The sequence below is a fragment of the Columba livia genome, chromosome 5 (assembly GCF_036013475.1).
Source record: "Columba livia isolate bColLiv1 breed racing homer chromosome 5, bColLiv1.pat.W.v2, whole genome shotgun sequence".
Taxonomy (NCBI): Eukaryota; Metazoa; Chordata; class Aves; order Columbiformes; family Columbidae; genus Columba; species Columba livia.
This window is the reverse complement of record NC_088606.1, coordinates 46,376,900-46,396,315: the sequence shown is the minus strand read 5'-3', so window position 1 is coordinate 46,396,315 and position 19,416 is coordinate 46,376,900. Positions and strand designations below refer to the sequence as shown.

Here is a 19,416-nt window from a genome sequence, read left to right as displayed (position 1 = left end):
CTTTCTGTGACTGTTTTTTTTCTTTAAGGAGAATATGAAAATAGAAAGATCCTGCTAAAATAAATTTATTAAACAAAAACAAAAACAAAAAACAAAAACAAAAACTTGAAATCCTTAGACAGAAATTGATTAGCCTTTTCATGCCCTACAAGTGTCTTTCTTTTTTTTAAAAGTGTAGATGTTTCCTCCTTAGTTCTAGAGTTGCTGATATTGCTGTGAGGAAGCGAATGAAGCTGCAAGAAGCCGTCAGTGGACAGATTGAGCCAGTCCTGGGTAGCCAGCTGAACTTCTATCTGAAAGAAGGATGAAAATTCTAGATAAAATATATGATCTACTATTGTAGGAAGAGTAGTCTCAAAGCCACGTTTTTCTCCAATTTCTAGCCTATTGTCATAATTATTTTAATACTGAAACCAGATGCTTTCAGAACTATTGAAACCATTAGTTTTACACTTTTTTTTTTTTTTAAATCAAATATAATTAATAGTTCTAAAGCAACCAGTGTTAAACTCTTGATTGGTATTAAAGATATCAAATGCTTAACTAGTGGTTTGATATTTTGTATTGCTTTATTTCTGGAAAGATTAAGGTAACTTTTTTCCTTTTTCTACTAGAGATATATTTTCCTCTTCTAGTTTCAGATGAAAAAAGCTAAATCACATCAACTTACAGTTCTATTTAACCCGCATCCCTGTATGTGAGCGACTCATTGGAATTTACATTCACATTGATATCTAACAGTGGTAAGCAGCAGCTTTCACTTCAGACTTCCCTCTGAATAATATTAGTGATCAATGTCTCTGAACATTAAGTGCTTTTGCAATGAGTTAGAAACACATATAGATATGCACATATGCAATTATATGCTGAAACAAGAGAAAACATTGTTTAGATAGTTTAAGGAAGCTAAAGGAATGAATTGCAGTTTTCTCCCTTTACAAGTAGAATAGTAAAAATGAAAAGAGAAAGTGTGGCAGAATGCAAACCCCCCTCCCTCCTTCAGTATGGCACATCTCCCCCTTTCTCTGCTACTTGAGGCTAACAGCTTCTTTTGTTTGGCCCAGAGCACCCTGGCTCCTGGGATATTAGAAGAAGGGAGTGCAAAGGCACACTGAGCCGCGCCCAGTGTGGGGGATGTTTGGAGGCTTCAGGGCCACCCACAGCCAGTGTGGGGGGTGCAGAGAAGCTTCTAGAGTGCCTACAGTCAGATCTGATCAGATAAAAACGGGATTCTTGTCGAAACTCCGCCCATTGTTGTGGGTCTCTTGGAGCACGAGCAAGATGCTGCCGCCGAGAGCCCCCCTCCCCGGGATGGAGACTCCGCTTGCCTTGCCGCCACGTGTGTAAGTAAAACTTCTCGCAGGATTGCGAGTATATTTATACTTTTCGTGCACATATGCACGTATAACTTTCCGTGCTCCATATGAGCGCGTGTAAAATTAATCCTCGCAGAATCGCGGGTGTATTTTCCTCCCGTGCACATATGCATGTGTAACTTTCCGTGCACATTTACACGAGTACTTTATTTCCTCGCACAATCGCGAGTGTATTTTCCTTCCGTGCACACTTGCGTGCGTAACTTTCCGTGCCCAATACGATCACGTGTATAAATTATTCCCTTGCACAATTGCGAGTGGCCGCCGAGAGCCTCTCACACAATCGCGAGTGTATTTTCCTCCCGAGCTTCCACATAAGCACGTGTAGGATTCCGTGCACACTTGCACGTATAAGTAAATTAACTCTTGCAGGATTGCGGGTGTATTATAAATTTACCCTCGCACAATCGCGAGTGTACGCTTCCCGTATTCACTACGAGTGTGTGTATCTCTTTAAAAATAATCCTGCACCGTGTTTAGGCAAGTGTGTATTCCTCCGGGACTCAGGGACGGCTCCAGCATTGTTTTGGGTGAAGCCATGTGCATGCACACTGTGGACCGCCTGTTGTATTAGTTGCTGCCTCAATAATATTCCTCAACTGATATCCGAACCTTTATTTAAGTCACTTTTGGAGTGTTAAAACCCTGTTCTTCACTGGTTTAATAAAAGTTGTTTTTGGACCTTGTTGTCCCTTAAATTAACCTACGGGGTGCCTCTGTGACAGAAAGAAACGAGGAATGTAATTTAACTATCCATGGTAAGAAGTGAGGTAAAGGTGAGGAAGGATATCTCCAACCAGAGCTTTTACACAGCTTGTTTTTCAGGAATTTTATTTTAAGATGTAGATTTTCAAGACAATTAAAAAAAAAAAAAAAAAAAAGTCATATCCAGAAAAAACATGCTTTTGACTAACAATTATAAAAAAAAACAAAGAAAACTATAATTTTTTGAAATCACTAGTAAAAAATCAGTCGAGCTGTACTCCAATCTAGATCTGAACCAATCTATACTAGTACAATCCTGATTATTTACTGCAGTTTAATTCAATGAACTTTTACATAACTAATTTTTCACTGATCTAAGATGTATTGCAATTAAGTAAGTGACTCTGAAACACCGTTTTTCTGGAGTATGCTGGTATAAGCGAAGATCAACTTTGAAGAAGACAGCACCAAATTTATGAAGTTGTTATTAACAATCGAATCCTTTATATTTGCTGCCATCATTTCCTATTTAATATTTTGATGTAATTTACATGCACAGCTGAGATGCTAAGAAGATATAAATTACCCTCTTTTTGTTACTACATATTTAATTACCTTTGCTGAAAGTTGCAGATAAGTATTATGGACAGTACACAGTTGAATTAAAATTCTTTATAATGAGATGGAAATATTTAGCCTTCTAAAAAGTTTAATGTAATCTATCATTTATTGTCAAAATACATGACATTTAAGTTCAATCGGACTATTTTTCAGCTTATATATAGCTTTCAGAATCTTTGTGAATTCTGAATAAATCCTTTACTGATCTGTGAGGCTGTAAGCAATCTGGTACAAAAGTTTATGGAAAAAAAAAAACAAACATATTCACAAGGAAAGTTCTGTAAAGTTCTGTGTAGCTCAAGACTGTCTTTATCCTCCAAAGTATGAAGATGGAAAATGGAAGGTCTGTGTCATGACATTTGACTTGGTCTCCTCCTTTGACAGGTGACTTCCTTGTGGCTTCCCATTCATAAATAATTTAAGCTCTATCTCAAAATCAGCTATATTGTTTTCTCTGATTCTCCTTTCAAATGTGAGAAAAACTCATTCCAACTTCCTTATAGACTAGTTACTCCTAGCCAGTTTATCTCTATTTATTCCAGTGCTGAAATTGTACTTAAGCTTAAACAGCTTTCTTCCTCTCTGATGATATAATCTGAGACATTCATAGTGGTCAACAAACTCCCCTCTTAGCCTTAGTTTTATTAGATTAAACATCATGCTCTTCTAGTCCACAAAACAGGATCTCTGTTCTCTTGATCATTTTATTCGCTCTTGTCTTTGCCTGCTCTTCTTTGAATTTAGCAGCCATGGACTCTTGCTCTGGATGTGCTCTTATTAGTGATTTGTACATTGGTATCAATACTTCTTTTCTAGGTCTGAAACTATTTTGCCTGTTACAGTGTGTAATCATATGTGATTTTTCCATAGCTACTCCACCCTGACAGGTTACAGTCTTTTCTAACTGTTTTTCTCCATGTTGCAGCACACTTTGTGGAACAATCTAATCTCACTATGATTTAAAAAGTAATAGGTCTGAAGCTGTATTAACACGTATTTAAACAAGTTGCATAATATGTGAAAACATTAAGCAGCTTCTTTCAGTATAACAATAATGTACCTAAATGAAATTGTTTAATTGTCACTGCCTGAGAAAACAATCCATGCTTAGCAAATTTGGCACAGCATGTTGTGTGAACAAAACTTAAAGTGGATTTGCTTTATATATATATATTTAAAATATTTTATGATATTGCTTTTTTCAGTATGGTTTCAGCACTTCTGTTAGCTACAGTGTTAGCTACACCATGTGTCTGAGGGCATTGTCCAAATGCTTCTTGAATACTGTCAGTCTTAGGGCTGTGACTACCTTCCTGGAGAGCCTGTTCCAGTGCTCCACCACCCTCTGGGTGAAGAATCTTTTCCTAATATCCAGTCTAAATCTCCCCTGGCACATCTTCCTGCCATTTCCTTGGGTCCTATCATTGGTCACCAGAGAGAAGAGATCAGAGCCTGCCTCTCCTCCTGCCCTTGTGAGGAAGCTGTAGACCACAATGAGGTCTCCTTTCAGTCTCCTTTTCTCCAGGCTGAACAAACCTGGTGACTTCAGCTGCTCCTCACACAGTTTCCACTCTAAAGCCTTCACCAACTTCACGGTTCTCATCTGGACACTCTCTAGTAACTTTATATCCTTTTTATACTGTGGCGCCCAGAACTCCAGGTGAGGCTGCACCAGTGCAAAGCAGAGCGGGACAATCACCTTCCTCACCTGGCTGACAATGCTGTGCTTGGTGCATCCAGGACACAGTTGGTCGTCTTGGCTTCCAGGGCACGCTGTTGGCTCATGTTCAACTTGCTGCTGACCAGAAGTCCGAGGTCTCTATCTGCAGAGCTGCTCTCTAGGCTCTCATTCACCAGTCTGTATGTACAGCCAGGGTTACTGTGTCCCAGGTGCCAAATCTGGCACTTGCCCTCGTTAAACTTCATACAGTTGGTGATTGCCCAGTTCTATAATTTGTCTAGATCCCCCTGCAGGGCTGCTCTGCCCACGAGAGTGTCAACAGCAGGTTCTAATGTCTGAGCCAATCATACCTGCAGTGGCTCAGGACGTAGATAACAAAATCCAAATCACTCCTGAGCGGAAATCATATCTTCTTTAAAATGTCAAGCATGCTTTTGGGTTTTAATGATATAAATCCTTTGGTTTCCAAAAAGATTTGTTCCCATCTTACCTGTAGTTTCAAAACACAATGTATTAGGACACCTTAGAAAGACAAGCACATATTCCAAAATAGCATGACTTGCTGAAAAATACATGCTGCTCTTGGGACAGTTTTAATATTGTAATATCATAGGGGTTAATGGGCAAACAAGAATGACTTCAATGAGCTGCATAAGAAAACTTGATGCTTAGTCTCCACAGCATAAGCCCCAGTGAGACTTCGATGATTGGCTCCAATATCCATCAAAGCATCTGCCATATGTATTGCAGAAACACTTGTATGACATTTGAATTGATTAATGATACCACTGACTCAAACAGTTAGTGATCTATATCTTTTGCCTTTTATTTGCAGAAGAAAACAGACGTTCCTAGGGAGATATATGAAGCAGTTACTACATAAAAGGATTGGAATTAACTAATTTGCCATACTTCCCATTTATCTCAGTGTGATGCATGTACTTTGGGAATAGTTGGTAACAAACAGACAATCCTGAAGCTATAAAAGAAAATACAGTGGCCTTATTTTAAATGCACATTTTACCTTTTCCCATTTCTAGACACCTGTTTCCTAATGATTTCTTCCCTCCTTGAGTATGAATATCCTTAAGCAATTTGCAGGTGTACACTATATTTGTTATAATAAAGCCTATTAATATAAGTGGTCACGCTGAGAGTAGATAACATGAAATCTATTGAAATTGAAAAGTTGTGAGAGAAAAGAAAGTGAAAGAGAATCTTTATTAAAGATTATGAAGATTAGAATACAAGTCCAGTTCCTAAAGAGCAGGATCTCCGAATACACCCAAGGGAGCCTTTGAGCTTTACAGAAATCATTCATAACAAAATCATAGAAAAATCACAGAATCACTTCAGTTGGAAGAAACCCTCAGGATCGTCAAGTCCAACCATAACCTAACCTAATTCCAGCACTAAACCATGTTAGCCAAGATTGCTGGTAGATAATGGAAAGTGGTTTAGTGATCATCTCCACTAGCTCCCTCAGCATCCTTAGCCATCTGGCCCCAGATGACTGATCACTCACAGAAGTGTTTGCAAAACAAAACTACTTGCTTGAGCTAGACTCATGAAAAGCATTTCTCAATGTCCCATGCAACATCCTTGTCTCTAAATTGGAGGGACATTGGTTTGATGGATGGATGTTTGCACTTAAAGAGTTGCAGTCAATGATTCTATGTCTAAGTGGAGACCAGTGATGAGTGGCATTCCTCAAGGGTCAGTATTAGAACCAGAGCTCTTTAACACCTTTGTTGGAGACATGGACAGTGTGATTTGGTGCACCCTTAGCAAGTTTGCTGACGACACCAAGCTGTTTGGTGCAACTGACCTGCTAGAGAGAACGGATGCCATCCAGAGGGACCTTGACAGGTATGAGAGGTGGGTATGTGAGAACCTCATTAAGTTCAACAAGACCAGATGCAAGGTCTTGCACATGAGTTGGGGCAATCCCAAGCACAAATACAGGCTGGGCAGAGAAAGGACTGAGAGCAGTCCTGAAAAGAAGGATTTGAGGGTCTTGGTGGATGAGAAGCTCAACATGAGCTGCAATGTGCACTTGCAGCCCAGAAAGCCAACCGTATCCTGGGCTGCATCAAAAGAACCATGGCCAGCAGGTTGAGGGAAGTGATTCTCCCCTCTACTCTACTCTCACGAGACTCCACATAGAGTACTGCATTTACCTCTGGGTCACCCAGCATAAGAGGGACATAGACATGTTGGAGCAAGTCCAGAGGAGAGCCACAAAGATGATCAGAAGGCTGGAGGACCTTTCCTATGAACACAGACTGAGAGTTTGGGTTGTTCAACCTGGAGAAGAGAAGGCTCCAGGAAGACCTTATAGCAGCATTCTGGTACCTAAAAGAGGCCTACAAGAAAGCTGGAGAGGAACTTTTAACAAGGGCATATAGTGATAGGATGAGGGGTAATGCCCCTAAACTGAAAGGGAGTAGATTTAGATTAGACATAAAGCAGAGATTCTTCACCATGAGTATGGTGAGGCATTGGAACAGGTTGCCCAGAGATATTGTGGATTCCTCATTCCTGCAAGTGTTCAGGGCCAAGCTGGACAGGGTTCTGAGCAAACTAATCTAGTTGAAGATGTTCCTGCTCATTGTAGGGGTCTTGGACTAGATGGCTTTTGGAGGCCCCTTCCAACCAAAACTATTCTGTTTCTTTACCGTTTATCTATATTATCAATTACCAGTTCTGATCTCATTCTCAGTTCCGATTTAAGTTACCAGCAGAACTCACATCAACTTCAACTTCAGTTGTCCCAGGGTGGCTATTTCAGAAGCGTTGGGCTTAGTCACAGCAGCTGTCAGGGTCCATGGTCATGTTTCTTGATATTTCACACTGCTTCAGATTAACATTTGTGAAGTGGAAGAAAATAATGCTTCCTTTACACAGACACTACTTAAATGGTGTGAAATGTTTGGTTACTATAATGATTAACACCAGAAAGGCAGGTAATTTGATGTCAAGGAGCACGCTGTAGAGTTATTTTGTTACGGGATGAAATCAGTACTCTGGAGAATGATATCTAGTGCAGAGAGCAAAATTCTGACATGAGCGCTTTAAAAGCAGATATAGGAGCAAATGCATAATGCATTTTAAAAGGTACTTACATGTTAAACAGTGGCAGTATATTATTCCGAGACAGAGCTTTGAATTTATAAATCCTTCAGATTTATATATTTTTAAAGCCTTTTGATCTTATTTTTTATAATTAAAGCAAGGCAGCCTGACTGCACATAATAGAAAGTGGCAGAACATGCCAACATACCTTTGGGAACATGATTGTGTGCTCCTCCTGTAGCTTTGTTTAGTCTCCGAGAATTAATGCAAACATTGATAAGTAACACTCATCACAAATTCGGTCAGATAGTGCTTCTTTGCCTCATTCAGAGAGTAAAAATAATTTCAAAGACTTATGTCTCCTTGTTGTGCTCACAGGCTTGAATAACACCTGGGGCACTCAGACAGTTGCCAACAGGGTTTCATCCATGGAACATCAAATTAGGCTTTATTTTAATGCTAGTTTACTTGTATACATGAAGTCGTGGTGAGAAATGAGTACAGTTTCAATTGATGCTTTGCTATCTGTATATAGCAAATGGATTTGTTTCTTGACAGCAGGATTGGTGACATTATTATTAATATTAATATTCCTTTAGAACTCAGGTGGAAAAAAATGTATAAATCTCTTACTTGTTTTCAGCTCTATAGGAAGCAGAGAACATCTTTCAAGACAAATACATTTTGAATCACAAATAGATTTGACTGGGTAAACTCTAGTAACTTGTAACAAGATACAGAACATTTCAGTTCTATGACACTGGTTTGAAATTAGCCCAGGTGAACAGAGAACAGGAGTCATTGCCATCTAATATCTGTTCAGCAGCCTACACAAAATGAGTTCCTGGGTTTTAATGCACTCATCTTCTTGGGATCACACAGCCACTTTATAGAAACCAACATTAATTGCTAGTTGCCCCAAATTATGAATATGCACAGAAAAACTAGCGCTAGTATGGAAAGTAATCCACATGGGGAAGGAGCTACTCTAAACATATACGATAATAGACTCCAAAGGATCTGCTTCTATTCAGGAGAAAAATCTTAATGTCAGCGTTCACAGTTTTTTGAAATCATCAGATCAAAGCATGCAGCTTAACAGCAATCAGAAAGGCAAACATGTACAAAGTTACTAGGAAATACACAGAGAAATCTGGAAGCACCATTGTTCCACTATATGAATCCACATTAGATTAATACCTGGAATAGTATTTTATTTTTTTCATTGCCCCATCTTAATAATACTGGAGATCTAGAGCAGTTCCTAGAAAAATTCCTAGAGAAGACAAGAAAACAATGATGATCTGAAGTATGGCACTGATTGAAAACGGAAAAATTTGGAGAAGGGTCAATTAAGAAGATATACGAAAAATTAGTGAAATCATGAATGGCATGATAAGGGAAAACCAGCCTGTTTATTCATTTTTTCCACATAAGACAAAAACTAGGAGGCATTAAATCAAATTATTAAGCAACAGGTATAAAATAAACTGATGTACTTTTTCACACTATACATAATTAAATTACTGTACACATTGCCACAGTCTGGTACAAAATCCAAATGTGTTTAGAAAGCTGTTACAGAGGTTCGCAGAACTAAGTCCTATCAATGATAATTAACACAATGCAGTTGCAACTTCTGATGCTGGCTGCCTAAGCTGCCAAAAAGGCCAACAGCATCCTGGCATGCATCAAGAACAGTGTGGCCAGCAGGACTAGAGAAGTGAACATCCCCCTGTACTTGGCACTGGTAAGGCCCCACCTCAAATACTGTATTTAGTTTTGGGCCCCTCACTACAAGAAAGACATTGAGGTGCTGGAGAGTGTTCAGAGAAGGGCAACCAGGCATCTGGAGAAAAGTCTCATGAGGAGTGGTTGAGGGAGCTGTGGCTGTTTAGCCTTGAGAAAAGGAGGCTGAAGGGAGACCTTATCTCTCTCTCTACAAGTATCGGAAAGAAGGTTGTAGCATGAAAGGCATAGGTCTCTTCTGCTGAGTAGCAAGTGATGAGAGGAAATGTCCTCAAGTTGTGCCAGGGAAGGTTCAGATTGGATATTAGGAAACATTTCTTCATGGAAAGGGTTGTCAAGCAGTGGAACAGGCTGCCCAGGGAAGTCGTTGTCACCATCCCTGAAGGTGTTAAAAAGGTGCATAGATGAGGTTCTCAGGGTTTAGTGCTAGACTTAGGTTATGGTTAGACTTGATGACCTCTCTTCCAAGCAAAATGATTCTATGATTCTAAGCAGCTTAGAATGTTAGCTTGGGGGAAGTATATTTCTATGCTACCATTATTTTCTACTTTTCAATATTTTGTTTCTCCCAGGCAACTACTATTAGCCCTGTCAAGAGAGTCTACTAGGTTAAATGATATGAATATTTCTATTATGGTCTAAGAAGTCCTATTGGTTTTGTGAAAATATTTAAAGCAAACAACCAATTGTTTGTTGTAGGAAATGTATTTAAATGGTATCCAACATCCGATCAAAATGAACACAGGACACAAATTATTCTCCAAGGGCAAAATACATTTAGAGGCTTTCTCTGCTGGTTGGTTGGAGGGTGGGCACTAAATGCAGCTGCTTTTTTATTATTAATTCAAAAGTTCTCTGATAATTGTATCTCTGAATATGCACATTGAGAACTGTTTTGTGAATTTGTTAGATTAATAACATCAAATTCAGAGGAAAAATATGATTAATACTTAAGGAAAAAGAGAAAACAAAGTTCAGCATCTTTGTACTTGATACAAAAATTATTTGCTTCAAATTTAACTTTCTGAATGTTGGTATTCAATAGAATCTTAAAAAATGCAAGGGCTCATTTCAAAGTATGTCCTCCAGCATTCAGTATACTATAACATAGAGATGGATTTGAAGTTCTCTTCACACTAAGATTGCCCTGTTCTTGGTATAAATTTGAATTGTCTATTATAATCTTTTTTTTCTCATGCTGCATTTTCAAAATGGGAGTTGTTTCCCATATTTGTTATAGCAGAAGTTATTTTCTGACTTTGTGGAACCAGTTATGTACATTCATATTATGTATTCCTTCTGTACATGCTGTCCATGGACTTTTTAGCTTCTCAGTATAAAAAACCCCAGCAGTTAATTTTATTTCTTTCTGTGCTCTTGCACATAAGTCTATCATATATAAACATCTAGCATTTTCTTCTTTTAAATCATTAGGCAGTGTTTTTAAGCATTTGACATAAAAGCATCCGCATTTTGCTTGGAAGTAAGGAAATAGTCCACAGAAGAGGTATCATAAGAGTTGCACATGGGTCAAGTGGTTGCAAGAGAAACCAGGACTACTTTTGTAATTCAACCCTTCTGCATGAAAGCCATAGACCTTCATATACATCACCTGTATTTTTGCTCAAAATCTGAACAAATATAAAATAACAGTTCATATTGAACTGGTATGTCCAAATTAATATTTATCCAGAAATTTCAAAGGAAAAGAAGAAAAAAATACAGCAGTTTTACATGAAGGCACTAGTAAAAGCAACAGAACTTGCCATTATTGAAGTTGTCAATTACGAATGCCTGGATCATTATCACATATAATGGCTGGAAGATTTTTTTAACTGTTATTGCTTTTTATTTTATTTGTTATTTTATTTGTTATTTTGTTTGTTATTTGCTATGCATCATGAGAAATTATTTTTGGATTTGATCTCTTAAGTCATCAGACACTGAGTGCTGTCCAAGGTTATCAAAATACAAATTTTTTTAGATACCTTCCTGGTTAAGTTCTAAGCTAACATGGAGCTTTTAAATCTCCTGTCTTTCAGGAAACAAGGGACCTTAATCATACTTATGAAAGTCCAGAAAAAGTAGCAGATCAATACCAAACTGAAGGCTCTTCCCATAATAATGGGAAGCCATTGACTATTGACAAAAATAGTTTGAGGCTGTTCCCAAAGTTGTCTTCCAGGCTGGGTGCTGAATTCCTAGCTCTACAGAAGGAGTTAGAAACCTTATGCTGACCCTGAATAGCTTAATGAACAAATAACAGCACATTAGAGAATAGTTTAACAGTACTATTCCTTTTAAATCATGCACATAGCTTCTATTAGCTTCTCAAACAGCTACTGTGATTAAATTATTTCAGAAAAAGATAGTCTATATTTGGAGTTTTCATACAATCATTGAAGAAAAAAATCCAATCAGCTTGACTACAGTGTGAAACTTCTACAAAAATACTCTTTTAAATTCTAGTCACCAAAGGCTACAGATCTTAGAAAAGAGAATTCAGATATTAATGATGTGAAGATGACAGATAATTCAAACCAACAGGTAGTGAGCACTGAGACTATGAAGACTGCACATGAAAAGGCCCAAAAAAAGGTATAAGCCTGTGTGGAAAGTTTTTCGACTAGGGAATACTCTACAATCACTATTTACCCCTTTGTAGGCATGTTATATATCTCCAGCAAACTTATTTATGTTTGGCAACAAATCCTATTCTGTAATTACTTGCATTCAATAAAATAATATTTTCACTTTTGAAAGGATAAACTTTTCTAGGCCTTCTATTATATTTATCTAGTAGACTAGTTGAATAATTCACACAAAAAAATGCACCTTCTTTTCTCTGTTATCTTCTTTGAATTTTGTGAGAAAAATGTCACCTCATAGATTTTAAGAAATGATGAAGATAGCAAAATGAAATAAATCATCAGAGTTCTCTTCAATGTATGTGTCCTTGCTGGGCTTCAGGGACAGTGTAGCTTTGGTTTTAGGACCTGTTTCTGACAATGAACAGTGCAGTCCAATATCTGCATGTGCAACTATGGAACAGGAAAAGAGGTTGAATCAGTATACAAGTCTTTCTATATTTCTATATTTTTTTGCCTTTGTTTAATTAAGTTCTCCCTTGTCTCAATAAAGCAAGATAATCAGAGAATCATAGAATATCAGCTTGGAAGAGACCTCTGGAACACCCTGTTCAGCTGAAGCTTAAAATTGCCCAATGCTGGGGAATCCACCACTTCCCAGGGTAGATTATTCCAATGGCTGATTGTTCTCATCCTGAAAAACTTACCTCTTATGTCCCATCAGAGTCTCCCCAGGAGTAACCTGTACATGTTGCCCCTTCTCTTTTCCATGTGACTCCTTTTAAAAAGGGAGTCTCCATCTTCTTCGTAGCCTCTTCTTAAATACTACCCATGGCGACAAGGTCTCCCCTAAGACTTCTTTTCTCAAGGCTAAATAAACTCAGTTCTCTTAGCCTTTCCACATTCGGCAGACTTCCCAGTCCTTGGTCATCTTTGTGGCACTTTTCTGGATCTTATCCAGTCTATCCACATCTTTTGTACAGTGGGGACCAAAACTGAACACAGCATTCCAGGTGTGGCTTGATGATCGCTGAGTAGAGTGGCATAATAACATCTTTGTCTCTGCTGGTGGTGCCCTTGCTAATGCAGTCCCAGCACCCTGTTTGCTTTCTTCTCTATTTTGCAAAGATTAACCCCATTAATACTAATTAACACATAACAAAGAAGGCTTTTAAAGTTTTACAGCAGCAGGCTAAGGAGGATGGTAAAGAGGAGGACTAGAGGGGATCACCTGTATCTTTAGTTTATGACATCTCATTAAATAACAAACCCTAATTCTCCTGAAGAAAATCTCTGACCCATGGCAGTGAATTAAATAGTTTTTCAGAATTAGAACTTCAAGTATGTTATATTTGTCATTTAAACACACAAGAGTATATTTTTTAAATAAAATTAAGGTTTATTTTCAAATTAAAATAGTTACATTCTTCCTAGTGCTCAAATCAATTATTTTAAACTTTTACTTAACTGAGAATATGGTCCTCTGGTGCTAGGGATCTCTACAACTACAGTAAGGAAGAACCCTGTCCTAAGGCATTTACAAGGGACATTTGAAAAGCAGATGTTAAAAAGAAACATTATTATCCTACATTTATGAACAGAATTCATGAACAAATTTATGAACAGGAAAATTTAACATGTTTTTTTTTTCAATTAGTGCCATAACCTTTTCCTCTTTCTAATGGGTATACTCAAAGACACATAGGAAAATAATTTTGTTGGATATTAGACATATTCACATCAGAATTTATTTTATAAGCAACCATGGAATTACTAGTTTGTTTGGGTTTGGTTTTGTTGCTTTCTTTTTCTCCCTTTCAGACACAGAAGTCAGAAATGTTTGAATGGATGAAAGCATACTGAAGTCCTTGGGAAAAATATTTAGTATTTCTAGTGTGGACATAAACTATAAAAGGTTTCTCTACAACACACTACATTTAAAAGACATGGAAAAAACAGATCCTTGCATATTTGATAAGAGCTAATTAATATCCAGTCAAATGTTTTGTTCTGTTCTGCTTTTCCACTCTTTTGCTGATATTTTACTCTTCTTCTAAAGATCTGAGAATACATTGGGCATAGAAGCTGCCATTCTGGGGAGTTCATGTAAGGGGATGCTAGTGTCAGACTATGAAACACCCACAGTTACTGCATTTCAGTAAGCATATTCATTTTTCAGAGCCATCTATATAAGTACAGAAAGCTATCTAAAGCCTGATTTGCTGAACTGACGCTATTGCTGCCATGTATTGACTCAGAGCCTGCCTGCTCCTCCACATCCTTTCTGCTTGTTGCTAGGTAACCAGGATTTTGTAAACCAGCCTAAAACTGGCTTTCGGGTTTGGGCATGAACTTCTGTAATTTGTTAACTAGCAAATACAGAAATCAGAATTCATTGGTTGATGGCAAAATGACATCTCAAGGGTGTGTGTACATGTGCATGTGCATTGCTGTCCACAGAACCAGAGCCTTTTTGTCAGAACGGAGCCATGGTGCCTTTTCCGTATATTCCACAGGGATAGCAAAAGTTGCCATCTGCTAAAAAAAAATTTATTATCTCCTATCTGAACATTATGTAGCTTCTCAAAATTTCAAGAGGCCATTATGAACAATGTGGTCTTCAATAGCTGATATATCAAACATGCTTTAAAACTTCAGATGTAGTAACAGAACACAGGTAAGTACATATGTTTCTGTCTATATGTTCATTATACTTCATTCAAGAATACCTCAAAGTATTGTGACAATACAGAAATAATGTATGTGTATGTATTTTTTCTCTTCTAGGAGGATTCAATGGCACCTTTCAGAAAAGAAAGAGAAAATATGTACATATGTTTAAGGACATCAATCTCCCACAGCATATTTTTGCCTTCATGGTACAGTCACAAAAGGTTATAATGTCAATGCCAAAGTTTATTAATCTCTCTACCACCCTTTCTATAGTTCTAGAAAGGGATGTTTTATACCACTTAAATTACTCACTGGAGAAACTAGATATGCGGTATGTTGATCATCATCTTCCTTTGCAATGAAGTACTTTCTTCAAAACTGATTTTTGACTTTCTTACTAAAGCACTTTCCATGAACTTTCTGATTTGCAGCATTTGAGAGCCTGGAGACCCTTGTCTTTGCCCCAGTTTTCCATGCTCTTCTTCAGGCATTTCCTTAAAAAAATACATTTTCTAAAAGACTTATAGCCCAAGGCTACCCCTCTCTCTCTCCCAGAGATACATTAACAAATCATATGATGGTGCAAATTAAGACAGCTGCCTGCAAATCCCAGAATTTTTAAGAAGTGTGCTATTTTAACACTGTACACTTAGTCACCTGGCTTTCATTACATCACATCATTTCATCACTAGATCATCACATCCCTTTATAAGAAATTCCCTTTGACTCCATTCGAATTTTTTTCTCTGCTCGCTGAGGAGACCAACAGTGACACAATTCTTCCAGTCCACAAGAGGTGGCAGAATCAGGAACCAGGAAGGAAAAAAAAAAATAAAAAAGAAAGAAAGAAAAAGAGAGAATATGAATGAGAATATACTCCTTCTAAGTCCTCTATATTGTTTGTACTACATAGTAATGATGCCAAACAATTCGCAAGTGCTATGTAAGTCCCGTGTTCAGAATTATATGTTTGCCTTCTAGCTGTTGAAGCAGCTAAAATACCATAAATTCCTGCACAACTGACAGCGGCAAACATTTTCAAACCCCAGAAATCTGATCACACACAATTTAGCAGATGAACCTAATAATCAACTTCCTGTGTTTTACAAACAGCATAGCATGTCTGCAATGTCTTTAAATTAAAATCAGGAACAGAATTTTTCATTTACCTAAGAAAACAAACGAAACCCTCTATGTTTTCTGGTATGTCCCATCTCTGGCTGTCATTCAAATTGTTTCTCTGTGCTTCAGATATGAACCTGAGTAGCAGATTCTGGTCTGGGAATGATATAAACTATTCACTATCTGCATGATTGCAGTTGTCAAGGGGATCATGATGCAGAACTCTCTTACTCTGGAGGTGTATAATTGCAGAATGCCTATCCAGCTTTTGATGGTACTCCATTATCTGCTTCATTATTTCACAGAAAAAGAAAAACAGAGCAAAATTTAAAATGAAAATTTACAATGGACAAAGAAGGGATGGTAATTTATCTAGCATCACCTATAAGATATATGGATTAAATCCTCAAGTTGTGTAGCGCCTGTGGGGTCAGTAGACGTATTCAACTCAGACATTTTGCACACAGGAACCTTTATCACCTGCAAAATATAAGAGCAACAGCATAACATTTAGAAATTTATTGTGCTGAAATGTGCCTGCTGCTTCTTTGTATGCTGATCAGATTATCATCTGGTACTGTCTGTCTGGCTTCAGCACAGACAAAGCACCAAGTACCAAAAAAGAACTTCAACGATCCCCAGTGGAAGGTTTTGCCCAAGTGGCAATGTGAAAAGCAATGTATATATGGAAAGCATGATTTATTTAGGCAACGCAGTGCTCTGGTGTTTGGGACTCACACCAGCACAGGTGTTTCTAACTCCAGTACAGAAATTTCAGAAACCTGTCAAGAAGTTTTGAGAAGCACTGTGTCAACATGGTGACTTCATCATAGTTTGAGTTTCCATTGAAGCTTTTCCTTTAATTGAAGAAAAACTGATCCAAATAATACGTCACTGACTCTTCTTTCCAAAAGATCCATGAAGTAATGCAAATGAATGTAAGGCCCAGCCCAGGTTCTTCCAAAACATATGATGAGAAAGACACTGAATATTACACAGTTTCTCATTTGGATCAGCTGACAAAAAAAGAAAAACCTGCATCTCTTTGACCACCATCCCTATGTTATTCCCCTTAAAAGATTCCTGAAGTGAAAGTAGTAATTATTGTATTTAAACCATACATCACATGTGATGCATGAACATTGATATGACTATGTACTTAGATGTATTCTGGACGCAAAATTCACCATTATATACTGTAAGATAGTTAAAGGGTAAATTTCTTATAAAATACTGATGGAAGTCATGGCTCTTAAATGATAATATAATTTTTAGAGAACAGAAATTGCCTCCAAGAGTAAGAGAGAGAGGCATTTTATTGGCATGGTATTTTAAAAAACTACAAAACCTACAAAATGGTCAGAGCCTACAATAGTCAACAGAAAACTGTACCTACCATAGCTAGCTCAGGTACCTAATCAGCTACATTTCTGAAAATCTATTTATGTGATTTCTGAAAATATCCTTATTTGAGAGACAAAGTTTTGCATTTCAAATTAAGTGTTAAGTCTGAATAACATGTTCCTTTAAACTGAAGCCATTTACTAGTAGATTTGTGTAGAAGAAAATAATAGGATTTGATTTAATGACTTCTCATAGGAAAAGCTTGAAAACAGTTCAGTGGATTGCTTGAAGTTGGATAGTTATTTAGAGCTCAGTGGAAGTGCCTTTAAATAGTAGCAGAATTCACCACCAAAAGTAAATATCCTGAGAAGACAATTTCATATGCCTTTCATATGTCTATAAGAAAAATTAAATTCCATTGACAACAGAGAAATTAAACCAAAACAAATAAAAAATAAGCAAAACAAGCATAATACTAAAAATTCCCGATAAGCTCTAAAATAGCCAATATGAGATGAATTTCACATGGGGCTTAATGTCTTCTTTCATGATAAATGTAAGTGTTAGCACATCCCTCAGCATGATTCAGCTCTCTCATAAAACCATTAAGATATATAAATACTGCATCTACTTCATTGCTTCTCTAATTATATTTGAAGATACTTGCTATCTCCCAAGAGTACACTTTTAAAAAAGAACAAATAAATAAATTAGCCCAAGTGGTGTTTTTTTTTTTTTTTTTTGTTGGTTGGTTTTGTTTGTTTTGTTGTTGTTGTTGTTGTTTTGTTTTTTGTTTTGGTTGGTTTGTTTGTTTGTTTTTGCATTTACAATTTGAAGTGTGAGCTCACTTAGTGATAAAGGCCTATCGATTTGCCCAAGAGCTTTAGAAGTTTATTAAGTGGAAACTCTTCCCCATTACACATGCTATATATGAGAGACATCAATATTGATAACACTGTATTCTGTTTCACTAAAGACAGTTATGAATGAAATTTCTCTCACACATCTACACACTCACATTCAGTTCCTTCCTCAAAAGGCTCAGTCATCAATCTCAAATCAAAAAACTGTATATGACAATAAACTTAACCTGTGTGAGTGCTCTTCATGATAGTGCTCTTCATTAGAAAGCTCTAATATTAATAATTTTACTCACAAACTGACAATTGAAAACAAACACATTTTGACAAAAGTCTGTAAAGTTCAGCATTCTGAGAGGCAAATTTACACTGCCAATTAAAATCACCTCTTACTTTATCTTCATTATGAAGCCAAACTTCTTAATAAGTTATCTAATACATTATAATAAACAAAAATTAATATTTTTAGATGCACTGTTCCAGTTTTAATGAGCTGTATACAAGGTACCTCTCTTCTCTGGAGATCCTTGACTTCTGTGTGCCTTTTATACCTCTCCATGTTTTGGTTGCTTACTTCTTGGAAGAAGTGGGATTACTGACATGACTTCATGTTCTTGGATCTCATCACCTTCTCTATGATTCTGCCTATCATCTCCCAGAACTTCATACTTCAAATAATGGAGTTAAGAAACTGGATACCATTTAGGAATCCAGTTTTTGCTTGAGCATTTTTTCATCCTAGCCCCTTTTAAAAGTTAGGTTAACAATCTGCCCATACTAACTATCTGAATGCAGCAGTCCTAGCAGGTCTTTGTTCTGTTTGATTGTTGTTTCCTATCCATTTGGTTGCTGCTTCTCATTGTTATGTTGCTTTCCTATTAAATATATAATATCCTTATATGTTCATGTGTACATATGAGAAACTGTGCTCTGCAGTGAACCTTCTAATTTGGGCAACTTAATCATAAACTTTTCAAGCTATATTAGCTTCAGGAAACTAAAGATATATAGGGGCAAAAAAAACATATAATATGTATAAACAGACATGATGTATACACATATATAAACAGAGTGGGATGCAGGGCGAAAAAAAAAAAAAGTTGATAGCTGAAAGAAACCAAAAGCTTTGTTGCAGATCAAAGGTGTATGCTGCATGGAAGCACTCTCTTTCTCTTCTGTAATTCCTTATTAGTAGGGAATATTTTAAAATTCATAAACTGAAGTATTAGAAACCAAGCTGCACCCTATTTTCTGCAAAGGGTGGAAATTTCAAATTTAGCTTTGAAAAATCCACCCCTACATCCCCCAATAAAATTTATTATATGCCATTAAGATCAATTATTTTAATTCTTTGAAGGTAGCATCCACCTGCCAAGTCAAACATTCGAAACCCGAAACCCTCCTTGTAGATTAAGCAACACCTGTGGAATTGCCCAACACACTTCATCACACACCTAGTCTAGCACTACTCCCCTTAAAACTCTAATTGCAAACTCCTTGCAGTACTGGAAGGAACAGTAAATTCAAGACTCTTACAAAGATTAGGGAGACACATTTTCAATATCCAAGGTATGCATAGCTAATACAGTTCTTACATCTTGCTATCTGGACAACAAAGTCAC

General features: G+C 37.1%; 1 protein-coding gene across 4 annotated transcripts in view; it reads right to left on the bottom strand.

The window, feature by feature from the left end:
• Window positions 1–8,854: 8,854 nt before the first annotated feature.
• Window positions 8,855–19,416, bottom strand: part of LRRC4C (leucine rich repeat containing 4C) — a 611,011-nt gene continuing 600,449 nt past the window's right edge. For 2 of the 4 annotated variants that reach the window (XR_010473034.1, XR_010473032.1), the window contains 2 exons: window positions 15,973–16,070; window positions 8,855–15,247 (listed from right to left, as the gene is read on the bottom strand). The gene's annotated coding sequence lies outside the window, so the exon portion shown is untranslated. Of the gene's footprint in view, window positions 16,071–19,416 lie in introns of all 4 variants that reach the window. The other 2 variants (XR_010473033.1, XR_010473031.1) reach the window with 1 other exon arrangement.